Source organism: Camellia sinensis, chromosome 7 (genome assembly GCF_055761805.1).
Source record: "Camellia sinensis isolate YWXY chromosome 7, ASM5576180v1, whole genome shotgun sequence".
Taxonomy (NCBI): Eukaryota; Viridiplantae; Streptophyta; class Magnoliopsida; order Ericales; family Theaceae; genus Camellia; species Camellia sinensis.
The window spans coordinates 194,778,869-194,800,389 of record NC_138967.1 but is presented as its reverse complement, the minus strand read 5'-3'; the positions used below and the strand labels follow the sequence as shown (position 1 = coordinate 194,800,389).

General features: G+C 40.1%; 1 protein-coding gene across 2 annotated transcripts in view; it reads right to left on the bottom strand.

Moving 5' to 3' along the window:
* Window positions 1-21,521, bottom strand: part of LOC114256846 (phosphatidylinositol/phosphatidylcholine transfer protein SFH13) — a 58,429-nt gene that overhangs the window by 20,634 nt on the left and 16,274 nt on the right. The gene's annotated exons all lie outside the window — the stretch shown is intronic.

The window sequence follows — 21,521 nt, the reverse complement described above, 5'->3', positions numbered from 1 at the left end:
TATACTTATAGGTCATGTTTGATTCACAATACTAATAGTGAGGTATTAATAATCCTATCAAATTAGTGTGGTATTAACTATCCTACCCCTACCCCATTACTAATAATCCTACAAATTTGTTGGATTAATTATCCATTGGATTAATAGTCCTAAACTAAAATGTCAAAACAAACATAGGATGATTGGGCCCACGGATTAATAATCCTAATCTCATGCTTTAATCCTTCCAATCAAACATGCCAATAGCTCATAAGATTTAGATTTAATACATATTATTTTTTGATGTTTGAAAAATTATATTAATCCTCTATTATTATAATTATTTAGACAGAATCAAAATATTAAACTCACTTTTTTTATTTTGCTTTACTTCTTTTGTTTTTTTTTCTCTCCTTTTATTTGCTTTACTTTTTTTTTAATATAATTTTTTTATTTTTTTTACTAAAAATTGTTGCCTTTTTATATAAGTAAGGGATTTGTAAAATGAGACTATTAACCACAAGAGTGAAAACATAATTTCTAAAGTGTCAAAAAATAAAATGTAATAAGATCAAACTTAAGAAGTGTCAATGTAATTTACACTCCTTTTAAACAACTCCAAATCAACTATTACTTCACTTTTTAATTATTTGTTTATTTATTTTACTTTTTAAAATTATTACATAGAAAATTTTAAAATTTTAATAATTAAAATTTATAAATTTTACCATTATTCTGAAAAAAAAAAAAATCTCCAACTCCTACTCTGATTTGTTATTTCTCTCTTTTTTGTTTAAATCAAATTTTTTTATTTTGTAACTTTTAGTTATGTTATTTTATATTAATTATTTTTATTTATTTTTTGTTATAAATATATTACATAAATAGATATAAAATAAATAAATATATGTATTGTTGACATTTCAAATAATTACATATCAATGATAAATTTTATAAATATTAATAATTAAAATTTTAAATTTTTTCATATATCAAAAAAATAAATAAATTAAAACCTCATTGATTTATAATTCACCATAAAATAATTTTACTCCTCTCTTCTTTTTCTTTTATGTTTTTCCTACCCACTCAACAAGGTTCATTTGAAATGTAGGTTGGCTTTTTAACTTTTTGGTTTTAACTTGAGGTTAAAAAGCCTCAGTTGGGATGGGGTTTTTGAGTTTTATGCGAGAAAAAATAAAATAATTATGATTTGAATGTAACATTTTATCTTATTAGACTCAAAAGCTTATTTTGTCTTTTTATGACTAAGATAGTCTCAACCTCACCCAAATCCACATGCCAAACGAGCACTATGGTTGCTTAGCTTACGATTGTCATGCTCTTGTCATGGGTAATATTTTCACTTAAGAAAAATGATGCAGACCACTAATTAGTGGTTGCACTAGGGATGTGGCAGTGGGTCCCACACACTGCCACATGTGTTTTGCGTCTTAGTTTTTGTTTTTTTACTTGCCACATAATTAGTGGTGGTGTTTGTGATAGAAATTTTGTGGTCTGTTAGCATTGTTGTTTCACTTAATTTCTCTTCTTCTTTTTATTCTTACAAATCTGTTGGGTAACTTGAAATTCGCTGCCCCGAATGGCTCGAAGTGTCAAAACGATGTCATTTTGACACCTTTTTTTCTCTCTATTTTTCCTTTCCCCTATCTTTTCTCTCTCAAACTGGTTTGAGAACCAGGCGACGGCAATAGAAAGAAAAGATGAGGAAGAGGAAGAGGAAAAGAGGACGCTAGAGATGGCTTCGCTGGCTGAATGGGAAGCTGTCAACCCATCACACAGAGAGAGAAAAAGAAACCCAAAATCCACCAAAAACAATCAAGCAAATCTCAAACCCTTCTCTTTTCTCTTCTTTCTCTGTTCTATTCTGAATCAAAATCAAAATCAATCAAAATCAAAACCAAAACCCAAACCCAAAATCAAACCCACAGCCAAATCAAAATCAAAATCCAAAATCAAACCCACAGCCACAGCCACAAATCAAAATCAAAACCCAAATCAGAAAGAGAGGAGAAAGAGGAACAGAGGAGGAAGAGGAAGATAGGATGCCGGAGATGGCTTTGCTAGCCGAATGGGAAGCCGTCAACCCATCACATAGAGAGAGAAAGAGAAACCCAAAATCCACCAAAGAACAATCAAGCAAATCTCAAACCCTTCTTCTTCCTCTTCTTCCTCTGTTCTTTTCTGAATCAAAATCAAAACCCAAAGTCAAACCCACAACCACAACCCAAATCAGTTCAAAATCAAACCCAGATTTGTTCCTCACAGCCATAGGTTGTGCTTCCTCACAGCCATAGAGAGAGGGAAGCTTTTGGAGAAGGAGAGAGATAGAGAGGAGAGAGAAGGAGAAAGAGAAAGAGAGAGAAACATTCGAGCTATTCGAGCCCCATGAATGTCGAGTTACCAGGCATCTTTCTTGTTCTTATTTCTCTTAAGGAAAATGAGTGAGAGCACTAATTGTGTGGGTGAAAATCTGACCACACTGCTTACTTAGTAACCAGCTGGAGAGCACAGGCAGAATAGATGGCTTCAGTAACCTGTAACAGAAAGAAAAGGCTCCGGCAGTGGTTCTTCCACCCGGGGGCACTCCGACGATCAAGTCAGTATATCTCTCAAAGATAATCAAGTGCAAAACTTAATACTTAAAACATAAATTGCATACCTTAGACCCATGGGGGTGCCTCTCTTTTATAATATATTCAATCCAAGTCCTACTAGAAGTATGACTTCTATGAACTCCAATTCAGTGCTTACTTTGGACTCCTTAAGAGATAAAGATAAACTCCCTAAGAGCTTTATCTTTATCCTGGTTAAGTCCCCTCTTCGTCTTAGGACTCTTGTCCCTTATTCGCTTATCTCGGATTCCGATATCTTCGGAGATAACCTCGGTAACTCCGAGATCATCTCGGCCTAACTTCCACGACACGAGGCACCTCGGCTGACACATCGGCGTCACCATGCCACGTGTTGGTATTCAGAAAATATATCTCCACAACTGCCCCCTAGGTTCTATTACCTCGGCATTCTGATGTGATGGAACCTATACTGATATTTCGACATTTCTTTTCTGAGTAATGGCTCAAAAACTGTTTAGCCGAGATAATCCACTTCCAGCCGATGTGTTCTCTTCGGAGAACAAGGTTTTCGAACGTACTCTCCCACGCGCATGAGCTGTCATGCAATCCTAACCGTTCCCTTCAAATGCTTTATTTTTATTGGCCCGTTCCTGCGACGCGCCTTAAGGCTGTCTTTTCATCCGTCTGCGCCGTCTGACGTATACGGTGCTCCAGGCGTAATAAATGCCCTATTTTTGCCGCCGTTTCAAGTTTTTGACAAAACTTTTCTTTGCCTCTTTCTTTCTTCACTTTTTCATTCTGATTTCTTGCTCTTTCTCTCTCCAAAAGCTCTTTTTTCTTCGAATCTGCCATTGCTTCAATCTCTCTTCTGAAACTGTCTCTAACCTTCCATTTTTGCGAAGCTTTCTTTGCTGTCACAACCGATTTCTGATCTCGGCGGATATTGCCCCGGCTTTATTTGTTCTGGTAAGATTCTGTTCCTTTCACTCTTAGTTCTCTTTATGTGCTTTCGTCTGCCTGTTGTTATTATTGCTTTTGTTCAAAGCCTTGTGTTTGTTTGTATCTTGAATCGTGGCTACATCTTGAACACTTGCACTATTTCACCACTTTTCTTGCCACTGTTCTTGATTTTTTTTACTTCTGTATTTCTTTCGTTTCTGAGAACCATACCTCTGTTCTTGAATCTGAAACTTCGTCTTTGTTTTCTGTTTTTCGTATCTGTCCCAGATCTGTGCCTTCGATCTTGATCTTTATAGTTCTTAGGCTTGGGATTTGTGTGTAGAACCTTCAAGTTTTAGGGAAAACTGAAACAAGCCTTATCAGTCCTTTCCTAGGCCTTTGTCGAGGTATTTGCAATCCTTCTCAAACGCCCATCTTCTGAAACACATTCCTCTTTGTTTAGGCCGACGTAATGGGTATGTGGAGGCATAGGGTAAATACCCCAACAAAACTCGAATACTTTCGGCAGGAGTTTTCCATCCCATCCGATGTTCACCTCAGACTAGCTGGGGATGACGATTCCATTATGCCCACAGATAATACGATGCCCTTTCCTATAGTAGCTTTCACTGAATGTGGACTTCGGCTTCCACTTAATACCCTATTTCGTGAAGTTCTTTATTTCTACAAGTTGAACCCATGCAACTTACCATCAACTCCTATAGGGTGATTAACGGTATTATAGCTTTAGCTAGGCAGGAGAATCTTAGGATCACCCTGGCCGACCTTCAGTACTGTTGTACAATGTGCCCCCTCAACCTGAAGGAAAGGGGCTTTGTTTATTACCTTAAGCCGAGGTCTACCAAGTTCAAAATTGTAGCCGACCTCCCAGACTCTAACAAGGGGGCTGGGGATGACTTTGTTATCGCTTCGGGAAATTGGGAATTTGGCCCAGACGAAGATGTCCATCTCTACCCTCTTCCTCGATCAGTTAAAGAGGGCAAGGGTAAGAGCCCAGTGCCAACACTTAGTTGTTTTTATTTAAGTCTTTAAAATTTTGTCTGTTTCTAATGTCTGTTTGCTTGTCTTGCAGATCTTCATCAACCACCAAAGAACTTCCGTCAATCCTTCTTTCCTGGACAAGATTTAAAGAAGCTTCTTGGTCTTCCAATCCATAAGCGTAAGGCTCCCCTGTTGCTGAACTTCATTCCGACATATAAATCCACTTTACCCGACGTCCCGAAAAGGAAGAAAAAGAGTCTTTCTCCTCCTACTGCCACAACTGTAACTGCGTCTTCATCCCGAGCAGATCAAGGATCCACCTCTGACCCAGCCGATCTTCCATCCACTTCGGCCCCCTACTTAATACCAATTCCAGAACGTAAACGTCGACGAAGACTTGTAAAGACTGCCGAGATGGTTCGTCCAAGGCCTGTCGTTCAAGATCTTCTTGCCGACCTTCCAACCGACGCTGATGCTGAACCATCGCATGCGATGCCCCCACCAAAGCCAAAGAGAGTAAAAAAGGCTCAGCCCAAGCCCAAGGCTACTGACGCCGAGGTTGAGGATGCTTTGCCTATCTCCCAGCTGGCAGAAAGCAAAAAATCAACCTCTGCTTCCACCAAGAGGTCTGCTGAAACCCAACCCTCGGGGTCCACACAATCAAAGAGGCCAAGGTCATCGTCTGCGACGACCTCGGCGTCCAAGAAGCCCGACGTTCCATGGGCCCCTCAACTAACTCTGGAGGATAGGCCTATCATGGCCAGTGAAAGTGCCGACGATATTAACGTTGGTGTCGCCCTCAGCACTGCTCTTCTTCTTCCGAAGGATTTGAACCGAAATGCTGAGCTTAGTGAGTATGAGAATTACGCTCTTATGCTCCAACACTCCGTTCAAGTAAGTGTTCCTGCTTGCACTTGTGATTCTTCCTTCTTGTTTCTTACTGAGAATATTTTCTAATACTTCTGTTTTTCTTTAGGCCATTCAGCACGCCCACTCATTTTCAATGCAATCTTTTGAAAATCGGCAAAGGTTGGTTGATATGAAGAGGGAAGCATCTTCCATGAAGAAAGAGATCAAATCTCTTGAATCAAGGATGAAAAAATTGGAAGATCAGGCCGAGGCGGCTACTAAGGCCCAAACTCTAGCTCTTGAGAAGGCCAAATCCGCTGAGGCCGTTAAAAAAGTTGCTGAGGCTAAGAAAAGAGAGGCCGAGGCTAAGAAGGCCCAAGCGGAGAAAGAGCTCCAGCAAGCTCTGGCCACCAAAGAGGCCGAAGTCAAAGAGGCCGATGAAAAGGCCTATGCCCAGGGTATGGCCGACGTCGCAGAGGATTATAAACTTCAAGTCAGGCAGGCATGCAACAGGGGATTTTCCCTTGGTTGGATGTCCCTGATAAAAAAACTTGATTTTCCTGTTGACTCGCCCTTTCGTAAGGCCGATGCTATTCCTTTACCATTTCCTCCTCCAAGTCAAGTTGAATCAGAGACTGAGGCTGATGCCGAAGAAGAGGATGAAGGAAAAAATGATGATGAGGCCTTGGTGAGAAAACCCAAGGATGCTGCTGAAGCTAAGTCCCCTCCTCCTGCTGAGCAAGTGATGGATTTAACCTTGGAGGAGGAGGGTGATGAAGTTGGGGGGGCACCCAAGGAAATCGCCATCGAGCAACTATCATCCGACCTTCTTTTGGCTGAAAGAAATCTAGACAATACGTTGGCTGAGATTGATGCTGAGATTGAAGCAGAAAAGGTTACCGAGGAGGTTCCTCCAGAATCGTCCGAGGTCCCAATCCCTGCAGCGGCTAACACTGAAGAGTCTTGAAAAAATGTTTTTTGTACTTTTTTCTTCTTTTTCTGTACTTTGCAATTTGTACTCTCTTTTAATTTCTGGACAATGAAAAACTCCTTCTTATGGCCGACGTAGCTTTTTCCCTATGTAACTGCAACTGTTTCTTCTATGAATGTTTTTAATCTTCTGATGTTCTGTTGATTGCTTCTGCAAAGCTCTATACTTAGAAATTTTTGCATGCTTTTTCATTTTGCTTCCTTTGTGTAATCTTCTCGGGGTTATATACCTCGGGTATAACAATACAACTTTTACTTCGGCAAGATACTGACCTGCAAACTTTTCATAAATTTTAACAAGTATAAACATATACTACTTAATATAAACTTTGCAAGTTTCTTCTCAAGTTTCAACAAGTATTAAACAGTGATCTCGGTCTATCATACTTGCAAATTGCTACAAATTTCAACAAGTAGTAAACAATATACTTAGCCTTTACATCAACCTGTAAATTTCTGTATACCTCAGCGGGTGATCATATGTCGGCTTAACATAAACTTGTAAATTGCTACAAATTTCAACAAGTGTTAAGTATCTTCCTTAGGGTTAAGCAACTCACATATTGCTATGAGAACTTAAGCAATAACCTCGGCTTTCAACTTGTAAATTGCTACAAATTTCAACAAGTGAAGATAAGGAATCAGCTTAATTCCAACTTGTAAATTGCTACAAATTTCAACAAGTGAATTAAGGAATAATCTCGGCTTAACTTCAACTTGTAAATTGCTACAAATTTCAACAAGTGAAGATAAGGAATCAGCTTAATTCCAACTTGTAAATTGCTACAAATTTCAACAAGTGAATTAAGGAATAATCTCGGCTTAACTTCAACTTGTAAATTGCTACAAATTTCAACAAGTGAAGATAAGGAATCGGCTTAATTCCAACTTGTAAATTGCTACAAATTTCAACAAGTGAATTAAGGAATAACCTCGGCTTAACTTCAACTTGTAAATTGCTACAAATTTCAACAAGTGAAGATAAGGAATCGGCTTAATTCCAACTTGTAAATTGCTACAAATTTCAACAAGTGAATTAAGGAATAATCTCGGCTTAACTTCAACTTGTAAATTGCTACAAATTTCAACAAGTGAAGATAAGGAATCAGCTTAATTCCAACTTGTAAATTGCTACAAATTTCAACAAGTGAATTAAGGAATAATCTCGGTCTTTTCTTTGCCCCCAATGTGAACCTGAGTTTTACTTGGGTTCACATTAATTATGTCTTCAATAAACATCAATGCATAACTTTCTCAATCATATGTGTTGAAAGAATTCTGAAAAGACTTTATTGATGATATCGGCCAAAATATGATGTACATCTAATGATAGAAAAATTTCAAATTACAAGTATTCCAAGGTCTGGGCAATGCTTTGCCCTCATTGTCCTCAAGCCGATAAGCTCCATTGCCTAATACTGAAGTAATTATGTAGGGTCCTTCCCAGTTTGGGCCAAGCTTGCCTTCCTTGGGATCCTTCTTGTTCCCGACGACTTTTCTCAGGACTAGGTCGCCGACTTGAAAATCTCTTGGATTGACCTTCTTGTTGTAAGCTCTGGTAAGCTGTTGCTGGTATACTGCAAGCTGAATTGCAGCTTTCTCTCTTCGTTCTTCCAATAAATCCAGATCTCGGGCTAAGAGTACGTCATTGGTGCCATTCTCTACTCCCTGGGTTCTGATCCCTGGGATGCCGATCTCCAATGGGATGACTGCTTCTGTGCCATAAGCCATGGCAAAGGGGGACTCTCATGTTGATCTTCTCGGCGTAGTCCGATATGCCCAAAATACGTTGGGCAATTCGTCTACCCATTTTCCTTTTGCTGCCTGCAGCCTTTTCTTTATTCCATCCAGAATTACTTTGTTGGATGCCTCTGCTTGCCCATTGCTTTGAGGAAAACTTGGTGTTGAGAAATAATTCTTGATCTTGAATTTTGCACAAAAGTTCTTGAAGAGTTTGCTGTCAAACTGTGTTCCGTTGTCGGCAACTATTGCTCTTGGAATCCCAAATCTGGTGATAATGTTTCTCCATATAAAATTCTTGACGTCCACATCTCGGATTTTGGCAAGAGGTTTTGCCTCTATCCATTTTGTAAAGTAGTCTGTCGCTACCAGCAAGTATTTTCTTTGCCCAGTTGCTTGGGGAAGTTGTCCAACCAGATCCATCCCCCATTGGGCAAATGGCCAAGGGCTGGATACTGGGTTTAGGTCGGCAGCTGGCTGATGTATCAAAGGTGCAAACCTTTGGCATTGTTCACACTTCTTCACATAGGCTTCGGCATCCTTTTGCATGTAAGGCCACCAATACCCCTGGGTAATGGCCCTGTGGGCTAATGATCTTCCCCCAGCATGGCTTCCACAAATTCCTTCATGAATTTCGTAAAGAAAATCTTCAACCTGCAAAGGGTGTACGCACCTTCAAAGCGGCCCAGTGAAGGACCTTCTGTAGAGATGGCCTTCTGCTGTTAGACTGAATCTGGCCGACTTCAGTCTGATTTTATGTGTTTCCTTATGGTTTTCTGGCAGCTTCCCCTCTTTTAGGAATGCAATGATTGCATCCATCCAGCTTGGTCCCAAGTCCACGCACATTGCTTCTTGTTCAGTGCCCTGTTTATCTATGCTCGGGGCCGACATGTAGTCGATCATAATTGTCCTTGTTCTTCCAGTTTGAATTGAACTGGCCAGGTTAGCCAATGCGTCGGCGTGGGTGTTGTCATCTCGGCTAACTTGGAGTAATCTGCAGTTCTGAAATAGGGCTGCCAATCTGATGACTTCCTTTGCATATGCCGACATTCTTTCGTCTCTGGCTGCAAATTCTCCTGTTGACTGGTTAACAATGAGTTGTGAATCACAAAAAACAATTACCTCATCTGCCTCTGCTGCTGCTGCCAGCTTTAGCCCTGCAATTAATGCTTCATATTCTGCTTCATTGTTGGAGGCTTTGAATCCCAAACGGATGGACTGTTCTACTATTTCTCCATCTGGAGATATCAGCAGTACTCCTGCCCCTGCTCCCTGGCGGTTTGAACTTCCATCGACGAATAGTCTGAATGAATCGCCGATGTAGATGCTGCAGGGTCTGAGCTTATCTTTCTCTTGCTTTTTTGTCTTTGGCTGGGATTCTTTTTGCTTGTTGGGACAATACTCATCTTGGCTCGACGGAGCCCGATGTGTGATGGCTTCAGGTGTGAGTTTTGCGACAAAGTCAGCCAAATCTTGGCCCTTTATTGCTGTTCTCGGCCTAAACTCCAGGTCAAACTGGCCCAGGGTTACTGCCCATTTTGCTATCCTTCCTGTTAAGTCTCCTTGTTGCAACAAGGACTTCAGTGGGTGCTCTGTTAGGACCACAATCTTGTGTGCCTGAAAGTAATGACTCAACTTCTTTGAAGCCATTACTAAGGCCAGCATTAATTTTTCCAGTGGTAGGTATCTTGTTTCTGCGTCGGCCAAAGTTTTACTTACATAATAAACAGCCTTTTGTTCTCATTTTTCCTCTCGGACTAGCACTGCACTGACTGCGTGTTCTGAGACTGCTAAGTACAAAAACAGTTCCTCCCCTGGTACTGGGTTGGAAAGAACCGGAGTTGTGGTCAAGTATTTTTTTAGGTCGGTTAAGGCGGCTTCACATTCTTCTATCCATAGGAAGTCTGTGGCTTTTTTTACCAGGTTGAAGAAGGGTCTGCACTTATCTGAGCTTCTGCTGATGAATCTGTTTAGGGCTGCGGCCCTTCCAGTAAGCACTTGAACTTGTTTTGCCGATGTCGGGCTCTGTAAGTCCAGGATGGCCTTGATTTGGTCTGGGCTGGCCTCAATGCCCTTTCTTGTTACCAGATATCCTAAGAATTTACCTGATCCAACTCCAAAGGCGCACTTCGAGGCGTTGAGTCGGAGCCGATATCTTTTGAGTATGTCAAAGACCTCTTTTAGGTCGGCAAGATGACCCTTTGATTCCTTGGTCTTCACGACCATGTCGTCGATGTAGACCTCTACTGTCTTGCCAATCAGGTGCTTAAACATCTTTGTCACTAACCTCTGATAGGTTGCTCCTGCGTTTTTCAACCCAAAAGGCATTACCTTGTAACAGTGCAGGCCTTTAGGGGTGATGAACGCGGTCCTCTCCTCGTCTGGAGGGTACATGGCAATCTGGTGGTACCCTCTGTATGCATCCAAAAAACTCATCCTTTCATGTCCTGAAGTGGCGTCTACCAGTTGGTCGATTTTGGGCAGAGGAAAGCTGTCTTTGGGGCAAGCTTTGTTGAGGCTGCTAAAGTCTACACAAACCCTCCATTTGCCATTCTTCTTTTTTACTACTACTGTGTTGGACAGCCATGTTGGGTACTGAACTTCTCGGATGGCCCTGGCCTCCAGGAGTCTGTCTACCTCTTCTTCTACTGCTTCGACGTGCATCAACGTCGGTCTTCTGGCTCGTTGAATCACAGGTTTTGCCGATCTGTCGACATTCAGTCTGTGGCAAGTGACCTCGGGGTCAATGCCTGGCATTTCATAGGGTGTCCAGGCGAACACCTCTATGTTTGCTCTTAAAAAATCTTCCAGTTCTCTTTCTTCTTCTTCGGCTAAGCCTGAGCCGAGAAGAAAGAAGCATTCTTCGTCGCCCTCCTGGACGAGGATTTTCTTCAGTGTCTCTTCACTCTTTTCGGCTGGCTCCTTGCCGACATCATCTAGGACCTCCATGTTCTCGTCTTCAATCTCTGCTTTCCTTGGCTCCCGTATACTACAGGTGGACTTCATTGCTGTCATGGAGCAATTTTTTGCTTGCAGTTGATCTCCTCTGACTTCTTCAATCCCATGCTCTGTTGGGAACCGTAGTAGTTGATGCAACGTTGAGGGAACTGCCCCCATTGCATGCAACCACGGCCTTCCCAAGATGTTGTTGTATGGTGAGGGCGTGTCAATTACCAGAAATTCCGTCTGGATCTTCTTAGTGCCGGCTTGTACTTCCAAGCTTGTTGCGCCCAGTGGCCATGTCGGCGTTCCATTAAAGCCGACTATCGGGCCGCTGGATTGTTCTAAGTCATCAGGGTGAAGGCCCAGCTCCTTGTAACATCTGACATACATGATGTCACAAGAGCTGCCTTGATCTATTAGGATGCGTTTCACTTGGCATTCCCCAACCTGGAGGGATACTACCAAGGCATCATTATGCGGATGTTGGACCAATTCCAGGTCGGCTTCAGTAAAGGCTATCATCAGCCCTTGGCATTCTTCTGGCCGATGTCTCTTCTCCCCGACTTGGTAGACATGCTGTAAATGTCTTATCTTTTGGGTCTCCCCTCTGACTTCGTTTTCGTTGACCCTTGAGTGGATCACATTAACCACCCTCGGTCCTCCTGCTTGTGGTGGCTGTGCTGGGGGAGGTGGCGCTTGTAGACACCCCATTTTTGACCGTCCTCAAGACTTGGACGTCACCGTTTGAACACTCGGTGATCATCCATGTTTGTGTTCGTTTGGAGTTCCCGGAGGCCTCGGCTACGCGCCTTGCCTCAGGATCTTCGAACTCGACCGTTTAGTGTCTGGTTTTGCACCAAACACTGACATCTTGCCTTTGAGAGGCAGGGTAGGGCTTGTAGACCATCCCCACCCACCACCGGCAGTGGCTAGAGGCCACCGGCTGGTTTTTGCTTCCATCGGCACTTTTTATTGCCGGTCGGCACTATTTGTTGCCGGTCAGCACTATTTAGTGCCGGTCAGCACTATTTAGTGCCGGTCGGCACTCCTTTTGGCCAAGATGGCATTTTTGGCCGGCCGACTACTGTGCATCTACTTTTGCAGATATTTTAAGACAGCTGTCTTGCTTTTTGCTCCCCTCCATACACGTGTATGGAGGGATCTCCCTCTTATGAAGCTTGTCTTGTAAGCTTTACAAGACAAGAAGTTCCATAAAGAGAGGGGCTCTCTCTGGTTGCTAAGGTTAGACACTTAAGATATTTTGAGAGCTTAGACAGCCATTGTTAGGGTTTGAGTTCTAGGGTTAGGGTTAGATACACATCCCATCTCTCTTTCCCTCTCTTTTGTGCTCTTGTGTGTGTTTTAGTCCATACTATTGCACACAAGCACCTAGTGTTTCACCTTCTTCTTGGAACTAAGGTTCTAAAGGACTGATTTGGAAGTTTTGGTGTTGGATTCAAGCCAAGGAAGGCCATTGGAGCATCATTGTTGAAGAAGGCTTCAAGGGTAAGAATCTCACCCCTTTATTCCCCATTTTGCACCTTATTTCTACCTGTCTTAAATTCATTTTTGAGTTTGGTGTATAATACAAAAAAGTTCTGTTTTTAGACCCTCTTGATTGTTTATTAAGGGTGTTTTGTGATTTGAGGGTGTTTGACCCCTCTTAGGCCTTGAAAGGCCTTATTTTGTGCTATTTTGTGCTAGTTTCGGGACTTTGGTGTTTGGGCCTCTTCACCACTGAAATCTTGAGGGATTTCAGTGGTGGAGATGGTGCCTTGAAGTCTCTAGAAGGAGAGGGCCACCCCCTCTCCTTGTTGTCCTTGAAAAGGGCATGTTTTGGCCTCTTGATAGAGCATCATTTTTGAGTGTGTGTTGAGCATGTATAGACTGTTTTTCATGCTTATTTGTCCATAATATAACATGATTTTAAATTGGTTTTGGTACTCCATGCATGCTTAGCATAGTTGCCATGTAATGCCTTGTGATCCCTTAACATGCCTTAGGTTGTGTGCCTTTGCTTCTAGCATGTTTTAGGCTTACATTTGTGAAGATTTTGTACTTATCTTGACATGTCTTAGGTTTGTCCATGGTTGTTTGGGTCGGATTTGGCATGTCTAGTATAGCCCCTTTGCATTCCGGCTTGTTGGCCTTGAGTATGTGCATATATAGCATGGCATCTTTGCATCGATTTGGTGATTTGAAACCACCCTACATGTTATTGCAGTCCCATTTCCATGCCTATGTGTTTGCCTTGAATGCTTCTTTAATGCTTTGAAAGCATGTGTAGCATGTTTCATGTTTTGGCCATAGTGCATGCCTTTGAATTGAGCCACTTAGATGCCATCTAGGGGGCCCCCTTTTGCATGATCTAGGTCTGCCTTGAACCTATTTTAGGTCCCCTTAGCCTTGTGAGGCTTGGTTGGCTTGGTCATGCTTCAAGCCTCTTTGATTTGCTCCAAGCACTTAGGCCATTTGTTGCATGTTTAACTTGACTTGTTGCTTGGTTTGTCACCTTGTATTAACATGGTTTTCAAGGCTTATAATGCATGCTATTTCGTCCATGATTGCCCCTTTCAAGTGCGTTTGAGAATTGTTCAATTTGTGCCTAAGTGTTGGCCTTTCAACATATGTATGTGTGCATGCGTTTTAGTTCCTTGTTTTGGTCATTATGGCTACTGTTTTAGGCCTATTTAGAGTTGCCTAATTCATGTTTAAGTCCATCTTTCCATCTATTTGCATTGCCATATGTATGCTTGTATGCTTGCATAAGTTTGTTGCCATGCCATGTTGCATCCTTAGCTTGTATGCTTAGGTTGCATTGCATCAACATGCATTCCTTGCCCCTTGATTTGGTGATAGGGATTAGGACTTTGGTTTGATTTCGTTTGCATGCATTTGAAATCAAAGTTGCATACTTGGTTCTTTGGGCCATCATGCATGGAAATGCGTGATTGGTGGTCCGAGAATCGAGGCACATGCCCCCTTTGAGTCATTATCATGATAAGAGACATGGTTGGTGCATATATGCCTTGAATTGTGCTGCCATGCTTTGCCTTGCCCTCTGTTGCTGTCATTTGCAGATTCTGCAGGAACACTCTGCCGACCGGCAGTGTAAGGTGCCGACCGGCAACAATTTCTCTGCCGACAGCTTCATTTTGTGCCGATGGCCACATACCACTGCCGGTGGTAATTCCACTCAGCCGGTGGCACTCCCCAATGTCCAGGGATGCAGTCCTGAGGTTTTGACAGCCTCCAAAGGAGTGAAGGAAGGAAAACAGAGGCAACCTATGCATGGCGGCGCGTTCCCCGAGGTGGTTTTACTGCTTTTCTTAGCTTATTTAATTTGTTAATTAATTAGGCAATTTGTAATATTAATTAGCTTGCGTAGTTAAGTAATTTGTAATATTTATTCGGTTCCCTCTGAGTGGGGGCAAATCTGTAATAAGTGTGTGTGAGTGGAGTGTATGTCTTCCAATCCCCACTTCTTTCTTCCCTTTTATTTACCTGCTTATGATGGTAGATTAGGGCATTTTTAAAATTAGCATACCTTATGCTATGCATGTGTGCATCCATACATTTGTATTACATACATTAGGCTCGGTACATCACGCTAACTGCATTTGTACTTCAATTCACAAATTGAATATGTGGTAATTGATCGCATTTCACATGCCATGTTTAGGGTTAGCCGAGCCTGCCTAGATTGCATTTTTGCATGTGATGCATTAGCCATTTTTAACGTGAACTAGGACATGCATGTTTGCTGACTAGTTTACTGTTTTGGCACGGAGTACGATGTAAGTATTTATGCTTTAGCATCCCGCATGTATGTGAGTGTTGCCATGACAGTATGCCTGCCATGCGGCTAAGTGCTTATATGAGATAAACTGTTTTGAATGCCTGTGGGTGGAGGTTGGATTGTTTGAGTTGAAAAAACTCGTTGAAATCCGTATTTTAGCCTACTTGCGAGTAGCAAATTCCAAAGCACTTTTCAAAACAAACGGATATGCAATGCTTATTCCCAAATTAGACAATCTAGTCTATACTTGTTTGCTGCGCGCATAACATAGTAATTCTAGGCTAATAATTGGAATAAGAACACGTAATGTTTTCAAAATCGGATATCATGGTTAGTAGAGGCCGGTCTTCGGACCGGGCGAAAGGGGGTACTCATAGCCGACCTTCCCCGATCGTACCCAAGCTCCCGAGCCGAGACAACTCCGGTGATGACGGACATGTGGCCTTCGGCACCGAGTCAGGGTTTCCTAAATTTCCCCATTTTAAAAATATTTAGGTGGCGACTCTGTATCTGGCAAAGCAGTCCATGTTTGGCACTACTTTTTCAAAAATCTGTTTCTCAAAACGATTTGCCAGATTTGGACTCTTTGGTTCAGATTAAGAACCACGACAACAAAAATCGAGAGTCCGAACTGTAGCGTGAGGCCCCACGCGGGCGCGTCTACAGCGCTGCTGGTGCTTGAGGCAACCTTGCCTGTTCTTCCCTTGTCTTGGCTTCATCGACCAGGTCCCTCAGAAGGCCTTGTCTCACCAGGTCCTCCAAGTGTGCTTTCAAGGCTCTGCAACCTTGAGTTGGGTGTCCTTCTTCATTGTGGTAGGCACAACGTCTACCAACGTTCCTTCCCATGAATTCCCTTGGTGCTCTTGCCGGAGCTCTGAAATAAGGTTGGTTTCGAATTTGATCTAGGACTTTATGGATTGGGATTCGGAATACCGTCGTTATCGCCTGTTTATTTCTCAACTCTGTTTCTTGTTTGGTCGGCCCATTGTTGCCTCGGCCTCGCTTCGGCGAGCTATTGCCCTTTTCTTGCTTTACCTCTTTGTTTCCCGATGTATCTTCTTCGGCTCTGGCGTACTTCTCAATTCTTGCCATGAGTTCTTCCATGCTTTTTGGCAATGTTTTTGCCAAAGACTTCCGTAGTGGGCAGTCATCTTTCAGGCCGTTCTTGAAAGACACGACCGCTACCTCTTGGTTGCATTCGGGTATTCGGTTGAACACCTCGTAGTACCTCTTCGCATAGGCCCTAAGGCCTTCTTCCTTGGTGATTCTCAGAGCCATCAAAGCATCAACCCTCAGGGGTTGCAGCTTGTTGGTCACGAACCTGGCCACAAACATCTCGGCCAGGCCTTCCCATGTCTTTATGCTTCCCTTTGGTAATTTATGGAACCAATCAGATGCAATTTCCCCAAAGGATGAGGGGAATACTTTGCAGAGCAACGGCTCGTTCATGCTATATAACGCCATTGAATTCAAGTATAGTCCAACATGAAAGTTTGGATCTGACTTGCCATCATAAATTTGAAACCTCGGCATACTGAATCTCTTTGGTGGTTCGAATTTGTCCAGTTCCACCGAGAAGGTTGTCTTCGGCTTTACTGGGGAGTTTACCTCGGCTTCAACATTCTGCTGCCTCCTTTTGAGGTAGTCCCTCAGGTCTTCTTTGCTCCTTCCTGTAGCTCGGCTGTCTATGGATTTTAGTCTTTTTGGTACACTGCTTTCGTCTTCGTGGTGAGCCCGTTTGGATCTTTCTCCATGGGTTGTGTCAAAGTAGAGTGCTTGCCTTTGAACATGCCGATGTTCTTTGGGCTTTGGATTCTTCGTGTGGTGCGTCCTTCGGGACTCTTCTTGTCTCAGTTCTTCTCGCCCGACTTCTCTGGAAGGCCGGTGAGAATGCCTTCCGCTCCTGGTATGCTGAGGGACGTCGGGGATTGTTTTTCTTCCGCCCTTCTGGGCGTTGGTTGCTGGCATCGGCGTATCTTGCAGCGGGTATGGTGGCTGCATAACATTATTCTGCATCATGAAGTTGACGACTGACTGAAGGTCTGCCAACTTGTTTGCCAATTCTTTTACTTTCTCATCCCTCCGTAGGCATCTGTCCCTCCATACCTGGAGGTTATCTTCATTGTAGTACTTTCCTTGGTCTGTCCTTTTTGACGTGTCGCCTTCCTGGATGACGTCTTTCTCTCTGTGACCCTGGTCACGGGCTTCTGTATTGTGGTTGTCTCCTTCAATGTCAAGGTCAATTGGTCTGCCACTCCCAGCGGGAGCGTCATCCCCAATATTTTCCTGTTGTCCGTTACTGGCCATCTATTCTTCCTTCGTTCCCACAGACGGCGCCAAATTGTGTGGGTGAAAATCTGACCACACTGCCTACTTAGTAACCAGCTAGAGAGCACAGGCAGAATAGATGGCTTCAGTAACCTGTAACAGAAAGAAAAGGCTCCGGCGGTGGTTCTTCCACCCGGGGGCACTCCGACGATCAAGTCAGTATATCTCTCAAAGATAATCAAGTGCAAAACTTAATACTTAAAACATAAATTGCATACCTTAGACCCATAGGGGTGCCTCTCTTTTATAATATATTCAATCCAAGTCCTACTAGAAGTATGACTTCTATGAACTCCAATTCAGTGCTTACTTTGGACTCCTTAAGAGATAAAGATAAACTCCCTAAGAGCTTTATCTTTATCTTGGTTAAGTCCCCTCTTCGTCTTAGGACTCTTGTCCCTTATTCACTTATCTCGGATTCCGATATCTTCGGAGATAACCTCGGCAACTCCGAGATCATCTCGGCCTAACTTCCACGACACGAGGCACCTCGGCTGACACGTCGGCGTCACCATGCCACGTGTTGGTATTCAGAAAATATATCCCCACACTAATTAGTACTATCACTAATGATGTGGCAGTGGGCTCCACTAGGAATGATTTGATGTTTTGGCTTTGGTGTTGTATTTTTTTTCTTTTTTTATTGAGTGCCATGTCATTAGTGGTCTTTTTAGAGCTCCAAAATTAGTGATCTCTATCATTGTTGTTCTCCTAATTGCATGAATAACTGTGTGTTGACACTATGATTGCCATGGTTACTGTTATGAAAAAAAATGAAAAATGAAATAAAATCATTTAAAAATTTCATAATATTTAAGATGTTGTGTTTAAATTACATGCCAGTTTTTTATTGAACCTTTAACTGACGATTTATACAAATTCAAATTGAATCTAGTTTAAGGGAATATAGTATAATTTGTCCTTTTTCTTTTTAACTACCACTAAAAATTTGCTACTACATTTGTTTCATTAAATCTAGTTTAGGTACAAGATTTTCAGTGTTTAAATATAACTGTCTTAATATACCTTCAGTTACTAAATTATGTTTAAAAAATGCTTATCTTTTGACATTTTCACTTGATTTAATAATTCAGGATATAGTGAGTCAAAAAATAAATGATCACTGACTTAAATAGCTTTTATTTATATCCCTAAATATATTTATCTATTTCTATGTAATGTTCCAAGAATAAAGGTCATGTTTGGTTTCATTATTGGAAAAAAAATCACTTTGCTTGATTTTCATTTTTTTAAAAACAATTTTTAGAAAATTCTACACTTTTATTTTCTGTGTTTTTTTGTTTTTACTGAATTTTTAAAATATTTTATGCAAATTTTTTACTTTTTAGACACACCTAACATAAATACACCTAGAAAGTAAAAAAATTGTAAAAAAAAATCTTTTAAAAATTCACTAAATACCAAAAATATAAAAAAATACAAGAATTTAGTACATTTTTTGTATTTTTATGTATTTCTTAATTTTTTAAAATATTTTTTTATTTTTTAGACACATCTAAGTAAGGTGCATCTAAAAAAGTAAAAAAATTGTTTAAAATTTTAAAAATATTCACTAAAAACAAAAAAACACGAAAATCAAAAAACTCATTTTTTAAAAAACTTAATCCAGAAAACTCAAACCAAACACAGTAAATTTGATTTTTTTTTTTTTTTGAAGAAACAAAAACTAAGTTGACAAAATAAACATCAGGCATTTATTTTTGCCCTTCCAAAAAGATAAAAATGTCAAGTGCTCGATTTATTTTCATTTTTTCATAAAACTATGTTTTAGTTTAATTTTTTTTAAAACAATTCTGAAAACTAAACCCTAACATTCTCAAATGAAAATTAGTGTAAGCAAAGTATGTCACCATCAAGAAAGTGATTAATTTGGTTTATTCTTAGTAGTGTTAAGAATATAAATATTTTATTAACAATTCTTAAAACAGTTATCTTTATAAAAAAAAAAGTCATTGTGCTGATAGATTATCTGAATTGCATGAGATATTAGAATTTCATAAAAGTAGAATCACTACTTTATTACCATTCCAGCATGTTCATACTGTATCAAATTGGATTAGTGAAATCAATCAATTAATTGTCTTAACTGAACAAGCTTTGCAAGAAGAAATAATTAGATTTGCTTTTAGCCAACGGCCCTCTCCTTCATCTTAATAATTTATATATGAGACCATAAATGTATTAATTTGTAATTAGTATATTGTTTATATGAACAGTAAAATTCCTAGATTTGTATTAATTAGGGACATGAATTATAAATTTGTAAATGGAACGTCACCCAAGTTGCGTTTTGGGTTTTGTCATTCTTGGATTAAATTCCTACATGGCATAACAGACGTGCTTGCAAAGTTATAGTTAGCACACCTAATTCGTATCGGAGCCATGTTTATTACTATTTATATGAATAGTATAGTAATAACAAATTAAACATATATGGTCACATAACAACCATATGAATAATGAAAGGGGTACTTATGTGTAGGTCTTAATAATTGGACTTGTTATTTAATAGGTCTTATGAGAAAAATTTGTCATATAAAAACGTCATTAATTGTAAGTTTTAGCGATAATGTATAAAATCATGACAAAAAAATTCGCTAATTGTCAATTTTTAGCGACGTATGTAAAAAATTATCACAAAAAAATTATTTTTAGCGATAATTTTACCAAGACTTATTTTCAATAGAATTTGATAAGAATTAAGTCTAACTATTAAGACTTATCGATAGTTTACCCATAAAGAAATAACAAAGACTGCTCCAAGTAGTGCAGTGGTTTTACCAGTATCAACAGCAAGATCTTCAAGATTAGCAAACAATGTTGAATTAATAGAATTTGAAGAAATTCAAGAGAAATTAGACAAATGGACTATCCTAAAGGTTGCACCAAAACAAATCTATAAAATTGGAACTTTTGATTTTAGATTAAAAAAAGAACAATTATTAAAACCGTAGAATCTAATATTCGTATTGATTTTAGATTAAAAAAAGAACAATTATTAAAACCGTAGAATCTAATATTCGTATTGAACATGATGATAAAAGTCATAATTTATTTAAAGCCATAGATTTACTTCCATATTATAAGAAGTATGTTTATATTCATATTGGTTTTGTACAAATAGCCGTTAAACCTATAACTTTAGGGCAAATTACATATACAACCCTCCAGGTTTGGTTAAATTACAGATACCCCTCTGAGGTTTCGGAAATTACATCCCGCCCCCTGAGGTTTGTATTTTCATAACAATTTACCCCCTGAGGTTTATATTTCATAACAAATTACCCCCTAATTTCTTATGCAAATATAGCATTCAGGGGGGAATTCGTAATTTCTCAAACCTCAGGGGTATCTGTAATTTTGTCAAACCTGGAGGGGTGTATATGTAATTTGCCCATAACTTTATTGGGAAAAAAATACTTGTCTAACTCTCAGTTTGAGAGATGGTAGCTGTTTGGACTGGCAAGACTCCTTTATGGGAGTAGTTGAGACTAGTTTGTAGCCAATTTATTTTGATATTTATCCGCATTTAATTGTTGCTTTAGAAGATACCATTCTTGATGTTTTAAATGTCCGAATTCTTACTTAGGCTATAATTTTAAGCCGGGAACTACACTTATATCTCTTATATATAGAATTTATTTTAAAATTCTTATTGCTCATTTTCCTTATGTTAAAAAAAAAAAAAAAAAGATCTGGAGAAACAATTTTATTTGAAACTAATATGTATGCTTCTAATGTTTCAATACCAAGAAAATTACAATGGAATCAAATTGAATTTCCTCAACATTGGAGACTTCAGTAAGTTTTGCCTCTTATTCCTGTAGTGCATCATGAAATACAGGATATTGTTCAAAACAAAGATGGAGATGTTTATCTTACTTTCCGTAGACCAACCCCCCAAATTCTTGGAAGAAGTATATCTAGTACCAGTACATCTAGAAGTCTACCTTATGTAATTGATATTCCCCATACTTCTAGAAATTCTGTATCTTCTAATCAACATGAATCTTTTGTTCGAGGTCTTAGACTTTCCGAAAATGGTATCCCACATGGAGTTTATACTTCTACTCCTGCAGAATGGCTTGCTCCAGATCATGCGTGAAGGGAAAGCCCTACGGCCAGTGAAATGAAATTTCAAATATAATTTCTATGGATTTTACACTAGGAAGTGAAATCCATAAACATATTAATCAGGAATTTCAGAATCCCAAATATCAACAATTTTGGGAATGGTATTTCAAAAAATATGATGAACTCAATTGCAGTTTTACAAAAATCAATTTTATTATCATCTGTCAAGGTACCAGAAAATTATTCCTTTTATAGAATGG